The sequence below is a fragment of the Plectrocnemia conspersa genome, unplaced genomic scaffold, assembly GCF_051122295.1.
Source record: "Plectrocnemia conspersa isolate PC_06_02 unplaced genomic scaffold, ASM5112229v1 ptg000003l, whole genome shotgun sequence".
Taxonomy (NCBI): domain Eukaryota; kingdom Metazoa; phylum Arthropoda; class Insecta; order Trichoptera; family Polycentropodidae; genus Plectrocnemia; species Plectrocnemia conspersa.
The window spans coordinates 7,130,536-7,148,592 of NW_028277167.1; the positions used below are offsets into that span (position 1 = coordinate 7,130,536).

At 30.9% G+C, this 18,057-nt stretch overlaps 1 protein-coding gene and 1 non-coding gene across 4 annotated transcripts in view; both read left to right on the forward strand.

Moving 5' to 3' along the window:
- LOC148236463 (uncharacterized) overlaps positions 1-18,057 on the forward strand; it is a 415,732-nt gene that overhangs the window by 350,547 nt on the left and 47,128 nt on the right. The window lies entirely within an intron of this gene.
- TRNAA-AGC (transfer RNA alanine (anticodon AGC)) lies at positions 13,001-13,073 on the forward strand. Its single transcript has one exon. It is a non-coding gene; the product is annotated as a tRNA-Ala (tRNA).

The window sequence follows — 18,057 nt, forward strand, 5'->3', positions numbered from 1 at the left end:
AAACGGTCAGGGATATCATAAATCACCACATCCGTGTCCGAAATATGCAATACGACCTTGGACGAGCGAACGTCGCTTTCTAAGGGCGTAGACGTATTTCGCTGTTCTACGAAGCGACTGCAGTAATTGGCTGGAAGATCGCTGCACATATGCGATTGGCCAGCAAGCCTTTAACCCATTAAGCTTGGACTCCGATGAGGAGAGAGAGATGGTCAGAGAGGAATACAGCCAGAGAGACTGACAGTGAGAGTCACCAGCAGACGCGCCCCCACCGAAGATCACACCTGGAACTCCCGAACGACTAGCCGCAAGAAGATCTATCTCCTGACACTCGCTGCACACAGCCACAATAACTGAGGATCACCACCGCTTCGAGAAAATCGTCCGTCGCACTCCCATTGGCTGCGAAGTCAATCACCCCTAGGGCTGTTTAATTACTCTTATTTGAATTTTCACAAATGCAAACTTTTTTATTGACTTATATTTTTTCTTTTGAAGAAGAATGTGTATATTATTATATTAAATTAAATATTATTATTTCAAAATCCAATTCCATAAGATAAACGCTATTTGCAAAACTTAGCGATAAAATCAATGATTGGATTGCTTCGAATAGGTTCACATTTTTAGTTGGCTTTAACAGTCATCAGGCATTCGCTTGAGGTATATTTTAAAAAAGAGGATTTCCTTTCAGGACTTGATTATAGTAGATAAAATTATAGTGTATTTTAGTATTATAAATATTAAAATCATGCTTCAAGTAATATATAAATAATTTATTAAACTGAATGTTTGTGCATTATTTTTGCTTTACTGTCTGTCACGTAGTTTCAGGGCTTTCTGCTATTTGTTTTTTTTAATTATTACAATACGATATCTAGTTATTTTTTTTAACGCTGTATATATGAGTGATGCATTCTTATTATTGCACTAATTGCAACATCATCCATCAATGTCTTATAACTACTTCTGCTCAATCTAATAATTTCATCATCAGAGAAATGTTATCAAAACATGTTACCATACAACTATCCAGGTATATGTATATAAAACTAATTCAATTAGAAGGTTTCATCTCATACTTTTAATCACTTACAAGAGTACACTTGCAAGTTCACCACCCGACCTGAATCTTCCTTAAGTCAACTTTCCTCTTTGTTTACTCTCGCACAAGTCGTTACAAAACTCTCCCATAAAAGAACAGCGATTTCGAACTTGTTTTATGATCAAACAGGGGTATTTTCAGATAGGGATACTCGGCCGGAAGACGTTACTCGCAAGTTAACCCGTTCGCTTAACCGTTCGGTCATTGTTGCGCCGTAACCGTTAACAACGGAGTGCTCGTGCCAAATTATTATAGTTAAACTCGGTTATTGTAATCGCCGAGATAAGTACGGTTTTACATCCTCGCCAAGAGGTGCTACCTATTAAATTTAACTCGTTTCGAATACGGTCGCCGTAAATGCGATACGCCGTTTAATTGCCAAGATTATGTATATCCCATGCGACGAATCGTAAACTGCGAAATAAGCTCGATCGGGTAAATGCAACTTTAAAAGTAATAGTTTAATATTAGAGAGAGAGATAATTAAGTGCGATCGTTAATGCGTATCTTGTTAATAATCGTAAACAATTCGAAAGCTCGCGGTGTTAGCGTTTGGGTATTTATTATTATTTTATTACCGTCGTAACCTGTTTTAATTACCCTCTGGTGTTCCATTGCTTATTTCGGTTATAACAAATTATATTGTGTGTAATATAATGTAAAATGGGACAATTTTATCATTGCGTTAAATCGAGCGAAGGTTAATGTGTATCATTTTCATGTGCGCGAACTTTTATACGCGTACATTATTAAAATATATACGACTGCATGGCAGCAAATAAGTTAAAATATATTTAACATGATACTAATTAATATTAGCGTGTATTTTACATAGCATATGTGGCATCATATTATAACTTGAATTATTAATTTAAACATATTATTATCTAGTACGTATATTTATTAAAAAAATACTAAGAAACTCATTTTATTATAATAACATCTAGACTGTCGCTGTTATGCTTCCACTTCACTCTCCGAAAGTAGGCGACAGTTGGCCAAGGACGGGAAATATAATGTGAAAATTCGGGCTTACTTCGGTCGAGCTCGGTTGTCCCCGCGCTAAAATCTCTCGCAAGTTCTCCGAGGTCACCGCGAACGGGAGGTAAACTGGGGGTAATTTTGGTCGAGGCGGCCGACTTCGTCGCCTCCGAAAATTCCCTCGCTTTCCGAAAGTAATACCCGAAGACGCTTCGAGCGCGAGCGGCGAGATACTTCCCCTTTCGCTCTCTCGCGTGACGAGAGAGAGAGATAGAGATGGTTTATCGCAAACTGAGATAGAACGATTCAATTTTAATATGGGCGTCTTCACGATCGCGCCACTGTTTGGTATTTTTGCCCGATCTGGACGGCCAAAATTATTTCTCCACTTTAGTTGATTCCATAAGTGCTCTTAGTCAAATATATAATATTATAAGTGCTAAAAAATACAATTATTTAAAGTATTTCTTTAATTGTAGGCCCGAGGAATAGGAATTCCGTGTTGAACGGTCGTGCGAATTTCGCCGCGTAGCGTAAAAAAAAAAATTGTATATGTCACAAATTTGCTGTTTTTTATTAAGAAAAAGTATTTGACTAGCATTTTACCATACTCGGTATCGTTTTTTTAAATATGTATATATTTAGTCATTCCAAACAAATTTTTATTTTATTTCATTAGTACGCGATCCACAATTTGACGTTTACTGATTTTACCACGGTAACCATATTATTAAAAAATTACAATCATTACAAAACTGTATTTTAAATTTGACGTTAACATTTCTTTAATTGTAGGCCCGAGGAAGAGGAATTCCGTGTTTAACGGCCGTGCGTAGCGTAATAAAAAAATTTAGCCGCGTAGCGTAAAAAAAAAAAATTGTATATGTCACAAATTTGCTGTTTTATATTAAGAAAAAGTATTTGACTAGCATTTTATCATACCCGGTATCGTTTTTTTTTTAAATATGTGTATATTTGGTGATTCTGAACAAATTTTTAGGTCGTAACTTTCGCGACTAAGCCCCGTCCCATTTTTAAGAATAATACATTTTTAAGGTATGCAATGTGTTAAAAACCGCAAAAATCCGCAGTCAATTTTGCATGTATCATAAAGAGAAAGACCTAAGCTATATATTGTATATAAAATCTCAATTCAGCAAATTGACTTTCCATACTTTTCCTTAAAAAATAATAGAAATTATTCATTAGTTGCACACTTGAACGTTTCCTGTTTATTATTTATTAGTGACAGTGAAGCCTCGATTCAACATAAAATGTCTTATTTACTAACATTGATCTATTCCGGTGCATTGCAATCATCCACCATCTCCTTTTTCTCCATTTGGCTTTAATTTTTTTTGTGTTTAAAACACGCACGTAGTTATAATACGCGAGGTTGAGAAGCGTGCACGCGTATGAAATTCCCGGCTGTGCGAACGCTATTCGAAAAACTGCGACCTTGACCGACTTCGGTCGAACTTCCACTAGGACAACTTTCGGAGAGTGAAGTGCGGGTATTACACATTAAAGATATCAACTTTATAAACATGTTTTAATGTTGTTTTTTCTTCAATTTAAAAGTTCTCGTGGGATATATTCGCATTGTCGCTCGAAGCTCATGTTACAACGCCACAGGAGGGCGATTTGTATATTATATACATACTATATACATTTTTTTTCTTTAAAACAAACTTTTTATGGAACTTGGCTCTCGCTTTTAAATAATGCATTAAGCTCTCTGTATATTTTCTTCTATTTTTCGGAACGTCTCGTTTGAAAGTCGCACGATACGAGGTAAAAATGAAAGTCGTGAATCACACAAGTCGGCGCACCTGGCGGGTCGAAGGGCGGAAAAAACGCCCGACACTCCCCAATAATTAGTCACAGGCTATTACGTTGACCCTTTTCACACACGGGAGCTTTTTTCGTATATTAAATTGGCCGGAGCCAAGACGTATGGGGCTCGTATATGAAACGGTGTGAGAGCAGCTGATCTTGTTTTTTATTTTCAAACAATATTTTTCAAAACCATAATTGAATCAGATATTAAAATGTATGATGTCATTATCTATTTATAGCCATTTTTACTACAACCCCATTTAGATGATTTTTGTCGCTGAATACTCGACATGGCGAAGCTTTTAGGCGCTAAACTCCACCCGGGCAATTAGCATTCGCATTGAAACGTTCGCGAAAGTTTCGCGTATCCAATCCGTACCCCTTTTCGTCGACATGCGTCTGTTGCAGATGAAACCGTTCGCTTACGTTACGGGGTGGTTAGGGGGCGGTTGAGAGGGTGGTTTGGCGTCTCGCATAATGCGTCCATGGAAACAATAGGCGTCGCGACGCTAATTGCTGAACCGTGCCCGACGTATGAAACACGACCTGAGTCTGCCCGGGACAAAAGGATACCCGTGTATACTAAATACGGGCTGAAAAAGGATCGCTTCTTCTGCTATTCATAAAATGTAATAATAATGAGCTTGATTTTTTTTGTTTGAAAAATATATTTTATTCCATATTAAAGCGGAAAAGTCAAGTAAACAGAGATAGAATATCCTTGAATCATACAATATAAAAAGGATTTTTTCTTTGAAACATCTTCAAAGTACTCATGATTTTCAGTTATATTAAAACAATATATAGTATATACAAATAATATTGTAAAAGAGTATAAATATTTTTTTAAATAACGTATTGCTCTATAAGGTAATATAAAATAATAATTCTTTATCTCTATAAAATAACATTTTAGGGATACTGTATATAAATGAAACTATCTTTAAAAAACATATGTTCGCTGGTAAGTTGTTATTTTCAAGTACACAAAAACACTTGTTACATAACAGCGTTTAATAAGTTTTGAAGGCTTAAGATGGCCTTGTGAATTTCTAATCCCGTCAGCTGTTAAATTAATATTGTAGTGATTCCACGTGATTGCTTAGTAGAAAGCGACAATTGAAATAAACAGTGAAATCAAAATTTACTTTTGATTTAAGTATCTGTAATTAATAATTATTGGGTAACAATTAAAATGGTGCATGTACAATTTGTATATTTTAATTATTGTATATGTGTTTGTGTTGAAAAGATTCAGTCTTCAGGATGTCAAGCTAGCTAGAGGAAGCGGCTTTGATAGCCTGAAGCTTGTCAGCGAGTTCACGTTAGAGAGCTCATTTGAAGTCTTTGTGTAGTGTCTGGAGTAGTAGTATTTTATACACATGGCCCCTTCAGAGGAATATTTAGAGCTCGCCCACCTTTTCTGCCACAACCAAATACTGGTCTGTGTGTAACTGTTGCGTTTATGAATCGCACCTGCGTTCGTTTATCAGGTTTTTAAGCGACTGATAAAATTAAATCATTTCGATTCAAATCTACTCAAGATTTCTGACCACTGATTTATGTCCGGTTGCTCTAAACGGCATATATTTAAAAAAGCTCTAATAATCAAATATTTTCTTCATTAAAAGAATACTTTCAGACTTTTTTAATCTGCACGTATGGTAAAAGAGACAACTGACCTGCCAATGTTCTTCACTTAATAATGTAATATTTAAGTTAAATTTGATTAAAATATGTTTTGCAATAACATAGCTAAAAAAACATGCATTAGGTTTTACTAAGATACAACAATATTTTTATGTTAAAAAAATTGTTGTAGGTTTACAAAATTATAATATGTTTTTAATTTAAATTATCATTGCCAATAAATACCTTATAATAAAATTATAATTTAAACATAATTTAGAAAGCTTAAAAATATTCTTTGCAATAATGCTAGAGGTTTTTTTGTAGATAATAAAAAATAATATTAGATGTTCCCTCCAAATATATTTACAATTTTGCTACTCAATATAAGTATAAGGAATTGTGGCAGTTTTTCTTAAGCATGTAAAATCATATTGTTTTGGTTATTTATTACTTGCTTTTAATTTTATTAAATTTATTACATAAGTCAAATACTTTTTAATAACCTGAAAAACATAACTTAAATGCCTATAAAATTATTATTGTGAAATTTATAAAATAAATCTTAAATCTTCAATGTTCGATAGATATATTTTTGAGCAAATAAATATTACAAACAAATTAAAATTATAAGTACAGGCGGCCCTCGACTTTCGCACATAATTGGTTCCTCAAAATGTGTGCGAATGTTGAATGTTCGAAAGTAGAGGGAAGTAAAAAAAAATTGAAATTGTGTGTATTTTAAAATATTTATTTATCAAGTAAATATAACATGTTTAAGAGACATGCTTAAGTGGGGTTTGCGGGTGTTTCCTTTGCAAAGTTATCAAGAGTTAACTGTTTTCCACTAATTTTTATTTTCTTCATATAGTATTTTATAACATGCTATGTCTTTATTGATCGCCCTACGCACTCTAGATATGCGTTTTCCATTGGGATCTCAATCTTCCATAATATTTCAAAATTTGTCAAGATGCGTAAAAGCTTCATTCATATTTTTCATTGTTAAAGAGTTTTCCAAAATAAACCTGTCTCATCTACATTAAATATTTGGCTAGAGAAATATTCTCCATCTTCAATAATTTTGGATAAGTAGGAAATAAATTCTTTTGCAGCATCTTTATCTGCATCAGCCGATTCTCCAGTAAATTTAATATTATGAAAAGAATACCTCGTTTTAAAATTGTAAAACCAACCGTTACTTGCTTGAAAAATTATTAAAAATTATTTCAAAAATGTCGTTATCTTTAAAGAGGACATTTAACAATTTAAACTCACGTAAACATTTGTCCCCCTTTTTGTTAAGTTAAAAATACTCCACACATACTATTAATTTATGTTTTATAGAAGTATATTCATCAATTTAAACATAGTAAAAAAATTGTGCTGGGCAACAGGTTTTCGAAGCATATTCTAACACACTTTTAAACTAGATCTGAACTTTAAAATTTACGATACTAATTTATATCTGAAATAATGAATCATATAATATACCCCAAATGCATTGAGTAGAACAAACCCTAGTATTTTAATTACATAATTGCATATTTTTTTAGTCGTGAAATTTATATATTAATTATCATTATTCCTAAATCCTTAAAATCGACGCATTGTATTAATTATGTATACCTATCATATAACCACATATGTATTTCATCTTTAAAATTTCTTCTTAAATCCATTATCAATTTTTATTGCAACTACTACGTCATATTACATTCTTTGGTAAGTCACAAATATTTGTTTAATTAAGGAAGCAATTCTATAATACGTATCCATACAATAAAAGCGAATCTTTTGTATTTTCGCGCAACGTACAACGATTTTTTTAATATATTCGAAGAGCCCGAGTACTTCCGACCCCCGGGGCAATTCCCGCCCCCCATTGTCAATTTTTCGCATTATAAGTCTTCATAAAAAGGCTCGATGGCTATTTTCGCCGATTCGCCCTCTTTTCGATATGTATTTTCCGTTGAAAATTTTTGTATCTTTATTGTCGGAGGAAAATCCCGCAGAACACACACTCGCACATTTATGACGAGAGGTCATACGTACCGGGGGCGGTAATTAATACTCATCGCGGGGGTTGGGACCGGAAGGGACTAAAACCGGGACGCTGGGATGTAAATCCGAAATATTTGCGAATTCTAAACGAGTAATGGAAGGGTTCCGGTCGTCGGTTTTACGGAGAGCGCTCGAATGTGTCGAATTTAACCCTCATATCGGGTATATACTTCACCGTAGTGTGTGGACTAAACTGGACTTTGGTTGCAATTTCATTTGCACTAAAATCCCTACGGTTCACGGATGAAAACGACACCACGACAACGAGTCGGATGCATTATTCACGGACACGCACTTCCCCCTACGATCAAAAGTATGTAAAAGTTGGACTGTGTTATTTGTATTTGGGGGTAATTAGAATTTATTTGGTTTCAGTGCGAAAATAAAATTGGTATTTATAATGGTGGCAAATTTTAAAAAAACTCCAAAAAAATATTAAGTAATTTAAAAAAATATTACTTAAGAAGCCATTTTTATTTATTTATTAAAAATTTATTTTATAGTAATTGTTGTCGAATTAATGTTGATGTTTAATTCATTAAGTTATTAAGTTTAATAAAATATATATAAAAACCTTAAATAAAATTAAATTTGCCGTAAAATTTTATAGATAAATTACATTGAAAACCAAACATTGTCGGTTGTGATTAGATATTATTATTGTTTATTTCAATTAAATTAAGACTATCGTGCCTTAATAGGTTACTCTAATACGTCACAATGGTCAAAAATAATAATGATTTATCCTAGATTTGGGCTAGCTTTCTTAAATGCTAGACTTAAGTTAATTTAGAACGTTTAATAAACATGAGTTTGTATATTCTAATTAGTGTTTCTTATTTCTGGATGTTTTTTTTTTATTTTTCGAGAAATGATACATATGAAAAAAATTATATTATTACAGTATATATTTTTTTAGGTGAAATATATTATTACTGATCTCATTTACAACTATTGCGTCAAAATTAATATTATTATTCACATGATATTTTTTTTGAATATTTCAAAATATGAGAGCACTTGCTATGATTTATATAGAATTTACATTAAAATATTGACTCTTTTTTTATTTATTTGCCAATGATGTATTAATAAATTTATTCTTAAGTCATTGATTCTTGCATTCGTACTATTTTGTTGACCAGCAAATGTTCAAGATTTTTAAAACAAAATGTTTACTTATCGTAAAAAAATATTTATTATTAAACAATTTTTTCCGAGTGTTAATAATAAATCCCTGCCCCTTTTCTTACTACCTGCTCTCACTGCACCACTATTTATATCCAAAATATTAGCGATTGTAAAATATTTAAATTTAAAATTAAAAATGTATAAATAAAATTTGTAACAAAAAAAATATGTATTCATTTTTTTTGAGATGAAACACAAATTTAAAATATTTATAACAAAATCTAATTTTCTGATCAAAAACGTGAATTTTCTAAGCTCGTCTTAGAATCATCCTTAAAACTAAAAAATACATATTCAAAAATAATAAGATAAATTTGTTCATGCATAAAATAATTAAAATTAAAATTAAAAAAAATTAAAAATTCAAATTAAAAAATAAATTCTTTTCTTAAATATTTTTTATTTCATATAAAAAAAAAATTATATTTTTGTTGTTTAAACACATTTACAAATAAATAATTTATTTTATATAATAAGATCTATGCTAAATAACTTATACAGCTTTATAAAGCTTTGTTAAATACAATCTTTAAGATTAAGTAAATTATCATTTAACTGATTTATATCTTATGAATAAAATATTTTTGCAATACTAATTATTATTTTTTTCTTTTTTCAGGTAATTTTGACTTCATATATTCATAGAAAATAGAGTAACATCAAACGGTAAATAAACGTACAAAATTATTTTCCTACACTAAATTTATATATAAATAAATTTAAACATTAAACAAAGCTCTAAGCGTTCCCCTAATATTTTGCCAATTTTCTCGCATTATCGTTGATTTTTTAACGGATACAATACTAGTAAATAATGTTAATATTTAATACTATTTCAAAATAGAAGTATCTCCATAATTTAATGCCACATAACCTACTATTATATAACTCAGAATTCAACTACTAATTCTCTTTCAATATCCATAAATCTTCTTAATTATATAACATAACTGATGAGAATGATTTTGTGTTTAAAAGTGAATTTATATATTGTAACTAAGAGTTTTTTTTAATTTAATTTATATCGACATATTAATAGTATGTCTTATCATATTAAAATTAAAATTAACAATTTGACTATTTTACATAAATTTTACAACAGATTACCTAATTTATTATTTAATCGTTACTTTAATTTATTATTAATTCGCAAATTTTTTTTTTTTAATATTTTATTTTTATATATATGATCTATTGTATATCATATAAACATATACATATACTTATTAAATTTGGGGTTGAATACATTTTTTTTAAACTAGATCATATTTATTGAATTTCAAAGCCTTTTAAAGAACTATATGCTTGCTACAATACTACGAAAAATAGATGTAAAATATTACCAGATGCTATATTGTTCGCCCTCACAACCTGCTGTGACGCTCAATAAAAGTAGCAATTAGACAGAATCGAAATGAAAATTTTATTTCGCATTCACAGATAAAGCTCGGCTGCAATAGCCACGGGCGTGTTTGGCGGTAAAACGCATTAATTCCGCAAAATTAAAATGCAAATCCTGTCCCGAGAGGGGTCAAAACAACCCTCGAGGGTCGCTCCAAAAAGACATGCGTGCCGACGAAAATTTTCGGTGCATTTTCACCGCAAAACTTTTTCTTACCCTCGATACGAAATGAATCACCGTCTGGTACACATAAGTCATACCTTTTTCAAACCAAATGTCCATAGAAAGCTATGAAACATGTCTTCGTTGTACTGATTCATTTTTCTCGTGATCAATCTTTCCCTTAAAAGTTTATGCTCAAAACTAAATAATAAGTACAAAAATCTATGCTGATTTTTCCAGACATTTTATATGATAGTTCTTTTACACATAAAATATATTGAAACTATCCTAATAACATAAAAGATATTTTCCTATAAAATATATTCATTCCTTAACTCCCAAAAGCTGCCTAAAACATATCGATCTTCTTTTCTCTACACTTCGTCAAGTAACAATTCTCTATCTCAAATTATTTCATTCTAGGAAAGTCGAGATATAATAATAAAAGGTACATACATTCCTGGCTCAGTATTAATTCTGACATTTTTCGTTGCTTTTCATTAATCAAGGGCGTTCTATTAAATCAACGCTCTCTCGCCTTCTGTGTCCAGATTCCGAGCATTGTTTGCTCGCTAATTGGAAGTGAAATTCTGTTCGTGTTTTAAATTTCACAACGGGATACCTTTTTTGATAAAGCCCTGCACCCCCAGGGGTGGCCGTCTCGCAGACTGCCAGTGTCCAAATGGTACCCAACACCGACCAATAAACCTCATATTAAATGGCCGAGCGTATGGGGGTAATAAACTAAAACCACCCCCTCAGTGCACCTATGTATGAGTGCCTTGCATTTCGACAAACTATAAACGCTGCTGACCTTACGTGTATGTATATATATATATATATATATATATGTGTGTGTTTTTTGGTGTATAACCCAACAATAGGGATGATTCGGCGAGCAGAATTATAAATGACTTGAATGAAACTATGCAAATTTGAGATCGAGAGCGAAAATATTATTGACTAATACATTTTGAGAATTTAATTTTAAATTTTGTAATATATATTCCAAATAATTTTAATGTAGATAAAAATAATAAAAGGTAAAAACTTAAATATTAACATAAATAAAAATACCTCGCACGGTAAAAATTCCTCACGGTAATATGTCCACGCGGTAAAAATATCGCACGGTAAAATGATCTTGAATCAAATATAGGGCTTTAGACAAAATTTTAAATACATAATAATGTTTATTTTTTTAATAGTAGTTAGTCAAAAATGAGGTTTCGCATTATCATGGAGAAATATCGTTACAAGTCTGTTTTTCATCATTGGATGTTTTATGGTTGGTTTTAATTACCTTGCAATATGATTCATATAACTATTTATAATAATTCTACTCCGTTTAAGAAACGTTCGATAAATAAGCTTCTTTTCTGATTAAACAGTTTCGCAAATCGCACTTAATGATTCTATTTAAGAATGGTTTTCCATTGTATCTGAGAACTAAAGAAGAACATACTTCGAAACGGTCAGTTCGTGCGGTACCCATATGTTCATATTTTCACCTTTTCTATGACATCCGGACAATGGCGTAGCCAGGATTTTGTCAAGGGGGAGATTTTGTCAAAATAAAGACAAGATAATTTTTGTAATTTATATTTAATTAACATAAAATCACCGGCTGCGCTCCGCCAATGGAGGGGGGGTCATTACCCCCTGAACCCCCCTTCACTACGCCACTGTATCCGGATCTCATAAAACGGTTGAAGAAGAAACTTAATCAGTTGCGAATAATTGTTTGTGTATTAGTTTAAAAAATTTTGCTTTTTTTTTATCAACAGCAGATGAAAGTATTCTACGGGGCTCATTTTCAAGGTTCTTTGGTGGCTATAATATTTAAAAAAAATCACATATTCATCTGTTCTTTCTATACATTATTATAATTAAATTCATTAAAAAACTGCTTCGTGCCATTGTCATACTAACGGTATAATAAGTTCACAAACCAATTTACTTTTTCGAGCATCATGACATCAACAGTGATCTTTGTTAGCATTTATTTATATAATGCTAAATTATTTAGATAACGTTAGTAACAAATTTCTCTAACCAATGTCTTATAGTTTCCTGACTAACAGTACTCACACCAAATCCCAATTTGATATTCCTAATGGCCTGCGCTGCATTGTGTTTCAGTTTGAACTTGTACAAAAATATACGTTCATATTTTGTCGACTTAATGCATAGGAGCCCAAAAAATAAAAATAAATACAAATTCGATTGCAAATAGGAAAAAATAAAGAACCAGCACTTATTGAATTAATAAAAAATATAGTTAAATAATATAATTCTTTTTTTAATTAATAGCTGCGTAAAAATTGTCCATTTAATAGTATAGAAAATAAATTTAATAGTGTTTTTATTTTTTACGTTTCATAATAGATCATTTTTTTTAATAAAATAAAATTAAAAAATATGTATTTACTGTTATAATTTAACTATTTAAATTAATGATTAAGATACATGTCATTATTTTGCATAGTGCCAGAGGCGGTATGTTTTATTGAACCAATGTCCAATTTGCACTACAAGGTAGTAAATGAAAGTGATCTTATGACATTTGGATTGAATCTAGGTTATTGTAGCGTTCAATTTTTAACTAAATATTAGTCGCAATAACTGGGGGCGTAGCTCAGATGGTAGAGCGCTCGCTTAGCATGTGAGAGGTACCGGGATCGATACCCGGCGCCTCCATTCTTTTTTTACTTTTTAAAAATTACAATCATACATATTTCAAAACGATGCATATATTAAATATATGTAGATGTATCGTAATTACTTATGTATATAACATATGTTATAAAATACAACTGTGTACACAAACAATGTACATTGTAAATAATTTTAAACGCGTTCATTTTTATTACTTAAAAAATATGTATAAAATATAGACCATTGTGAATAATCTTTAAATCATTCAAATAGATCATATCTCACAAGACCTCAACGAGTGATGTGTAATTGCCACCCTCACTCATGAAGAAAATTGGTCCTAGACTCTGAGCATTTTCATCTAATTATATATAATATATTCAGCACTTGTCTGTTATTGTAACTACACCGTTTTCCGGCAATCTCCACCCCATCAGGCCACACAGTTTAACCCTGATTTAATTACATTGTGTTTTCCAAAGTATCCGCCCGTTACACTTGTTGAAGTGCAGTTAAGACTCACTCGGCCCATTAATTGTTTCTTGCGACTACCCAACTTATGAAATATGCCCACGAGTGACCAACCCCTCGCTCCGGCCCTGGACGCTAATTATTCAACTCGACAAACTATTTAGTCGTTAGCGGTCTTCCTCCGCAAGATGGCGTCGCTGTTTTGTGTATTGTAAATTGAAACTTCGCCATTCGGGGTATCTGTATGCGTATACATAGGATGGGGTGTCCCACACCCCACCTGCCATCTGGATGCGGAGATAGCGATTTTATGAATGTAAATTTCGGTGGCGTATCGCCAAAGTGTAGCGCGCTATCGCCGCTTCTGCACGAATTATTCCGAGAGCATATTTTTTGCGGAAGACAGGGCCGGATCGCCCGTTAAATTACGCCCCGACGATGTCACACAAAATCAAGACTTGCATTATGCGGCGGTGGTGTGAGATAATATAAAAAGTTTCATGAAGACCGAGCGTAAAAGTATGGAAACTACACGGTGGATTGTATTAAACTTTAACCGGAAAACTCTGTTATCTAACGCCGGCTCGAAATAAAACACGAGCAAGTTTAACCGAGCGTTTTAATGAATTGTTTTATGGTCATAGAATTTATTATCTTTCATGTTAAGTATGTGTCATACTGATTAAGCTATAAAACGTTCTCTCTCACTAAGATTTTCTTTCAATGTATACATATTGTATTTTGTGTCAATGATGTTTTTGAAGCTCTTAACTATACCCCATTTAAATTCGTAATAAATATGACAAGGAGAGTATCAGATGCCGCTTTTGAGACTTGAATATTAATTAAAACATCTTTGACGCTGCTATGTCCATTTTTTTCCCGGCAAACTCCGACCAAAGTTGGGCTTTGTCCTTCTTGCGCCAACTTTGTAGACGATTCGGCCTCGGGGTGTATGGTGAAGTACAATGGCGGAGGCATCGGAAACTTTTCCAGGATTAAAAGCGAAACTTTCGCACGACGCTGAATGTAAATCGGCCGTTTAAATCGCACGTAAAACTTGCGAGCGAGATCAAATATTATAAGGCGTTAACCCACATATACGTGAAACTTACTTCAGAATGTAGTGGGCACAGTATTTCCTTTGTTCGGAAAATGAACAGTAGTTAAGAGTAAGATAATCTTTTTACGAGCTCAGTTAGTCAATAATAAAATAACAAACTATACATTTATTAAGTTTATTTTCTGTTTATGTTATATATGTTTAGTTAAATTTGTTTGGCGTAAAAATTAGCTATTAAGCTTACTAAATGAATAAAATAAATAATATTAATATTTTTGCTTTGACAAATTACTATAAGTAATTTAAGCAAACATTATATATTTACTTAAAACCAAAAGTTAAGCTTTGTTGTAAAATAAAGTAGAAGTGATTTTTTTATTCTAGTTGCTTAGTATTTTTTTGCAAAATACTCATTTTTATTATTTTGATGATGTATTAAGTCCAATGTTTAGTAAGTTAGTTTATTTATGGATTTTTTAGTTGAGAAGGTTTTTTTAAATAAGTTACGTCTTTCTTACTTATTTGAAAAGTAGATCAATTTCAGCCGGTAAAAATTTAGAATCAACGAATCAAAAATTGAAAAATAATTTAGAATTACAATAAGATATTTTTAATTATTGTTAAGTAATATTTTAATATATTTTAGAAAGATTTCTGAAATATAATATTATTTTATTTTATTTTACTCGAATATTGTTACATTATACATCGAATTAAACGTAACAATATTAAACATTTATTCACCTAATTGACATTTCTACTACAATATTTTAATAATCTTGAAAGAATTAAAAACCCAATAAATGTCATATTTTAAGTAATAGTCAAACTAGTACATCCTTAAATTTCCCTCAAATAATTCCACGACTCTTCATAAAATTGTTAAAACACTTGAATATTTTTTCTGTTGTGCTGGTTTATAAATTAATTACAGCAAAATAAATTATAGTGAAAAATGTCCTGTTTTTTGTTTAAAATTGTTGTAGACTATTTATTTATCACCTTTAGTTTCCAATCAAATGCTTATATTTTTTCTGGCACTCAAAAGGTTAAGCTTATGCTTAAACTACTGTTCAACGAATTTCGTTGAACTCAATTGAAAATAGCTTGTCAATAATTCTTTTAATTTTTTAGACGTCATCAATATTTTTGCTTATTAAATCATACAAGAATTTTATTCAAAATAACATTTATAAGCATATATTATATTGTTTATTGCTGACCCTATGTTTTTTGTGTAAAATTGTTGTAGACTATCCATTTATCATCTTCAGTTTCCAATCAAATGCTTATATTTTTATCTGGCACTCCAAAAAATACACATTAAATTGGCAGCTAAAATTTGACAAAAAATCCAAACGTTGCACCTTAAAACCATTTACATGTGATGCAGAGGATTAATTAACTCTTACCAGCCATTAAATAAAATGAATACTCTATCACGAGTCCGTCTAACCGTTTGTTTGTACCTACTGTACAAGTTACAAACGTAAGTACACTTTCGTCATATTTAAAAAAAATAAAAGCTATACTATCGCTAAATACTAAATAGTTCAAATGTGTCTTTTATACGTTGAAAAAACGCAAAAACATTTAGCTTTCGCCATTAATTCTGCGAAAGACTATTATTTGTTAAAGGAACGTTTTAAATTGGTTGTCAAAATTTCTCATTTGATGAATGAATGATTTTATGAGAGCTTAAAGAATATTATAGTAGCTCATCTTTTAAAAATCTGGTATGGCTTTTTCAGTACTATTCAACACGACATGTTTAGATTTGTTAAAAGAGTTTGACTAGAAAAAGATCATTTTTGTATTCTAAATAATTTGTTTTAAAATGTTTAGATTTCTCATCACATAATGATGTTTTAGTGCTGTCAAAATGGTGTTTGTCTTTTTCTTAGATTCATTAGCTACATAATTATTTCTAGTGCTTTATGATCTTTATTTTTTTAATGCCAATTTTATTAAAATTTAAGTCACACTATTACTATTTAGCTCTGCCTCTATATAAATACATATATAGATGCCAATAAAACAAACTACATTCTCTATTTGTACTAATAAACCTTTTGCAAAACCCCTACATTAACCGTTTGAATGGCGTAAGGACGACGAACGACGACATGAATGCCGTTAAGACGCGGGTGTCCGTTTCTAGTTTTGAAAAAAAAATTATGAAATATTTTTGTTCCTATAATAAATAGTGATTCACACAAAAAAATTAAATTTTCAGAAATATTTGTTTATATATATTTAAAAAAATTATCTATATTTGCCAAAAAAATTCTTGGTATTTTTGGCATACTCTGCCTAATTATACTTGGCATCAAAAGGGTTAATAACCCTTTTGGAAGTATTGCCGTACATGTACGGTGGTTGACATATATAACAAATGATAAATAAAAAACATTATAATTATATTTTTTTTAAATTTGAATTAACGTAAATAATTTCTATAGAAAATAATACCAATAAATGAAATCGTACGAAATAAATAAACGTTAAAAAAATATTTCATAATAATTTCATAAAAAATATTGCAAGGGAAAAAATTACACTAAAGTCGAACAATATATAATAAATATGTAAATTAAAAAAACGAAATTGTTTAAATAAAAAGACAAAAAAATAGTAAAATAAACAAAAGCAAAAAAACGTTGAGAATCGCTGATTTTTTTATAATTTACTATAATTGCAATATAAAATAGTAATAAATAATCAATAACAGATATAAAAAAATCGTAAAATTAACTCGCTAATAAATTAACAAATGTGTATAAATTAATTTACTACTCAAAGGGTTAAGCATAACCGTAGAATTCGTTGAGCTCAATAATTGAAAATAGCTTGTCTATAAATAAAGCTTTTAATTTTTTAGACATCATCGATATTTTTTCTTACTAAATCATATAAGGATTTTATTTAAAATATACATTCAGAAGCATATATTTAGCAATTCAAGTATAAATCTATTTATAATCTGTAGTTTCCAATCAAATGCTACTATTTTTATCTGGCACTCTAAAAAAACATTAGATTTACAGCTGAAATTTGACAATAAAATCTAAACGTCGTATCTTAAATCATTCACATGTGATGCATATTACCAGTTATTAAATATAATAAATACTCCGTCATGAGTCTGTCAAACTTTTTTTCATACCTACTGTATACGTTACATATGTAAATACATTTTAGTCATATTTATAAAAATAAAAGCTCTACTATCGCTGGCTACTAAATAGTATAAAGGTGTTTTTTTATACATTTAAAAATACGCAAAAACATTATTGTCAAAAGCAGCTGTGCATATAATTGCAGCGTTCGTGTCATACATTTATTTCATGTACTTATGCCGGGAATTGTTTCGCTTTGTACCGCATTCGAGGGAATTGCTATGCATTACTAGGTGGCATTCGACGAAAGCTCTCTTCGGCTTTCACCTCCGAATTTCCTGCTCTTTTGAAGGCTTGGCTGCCTGCCATTAAT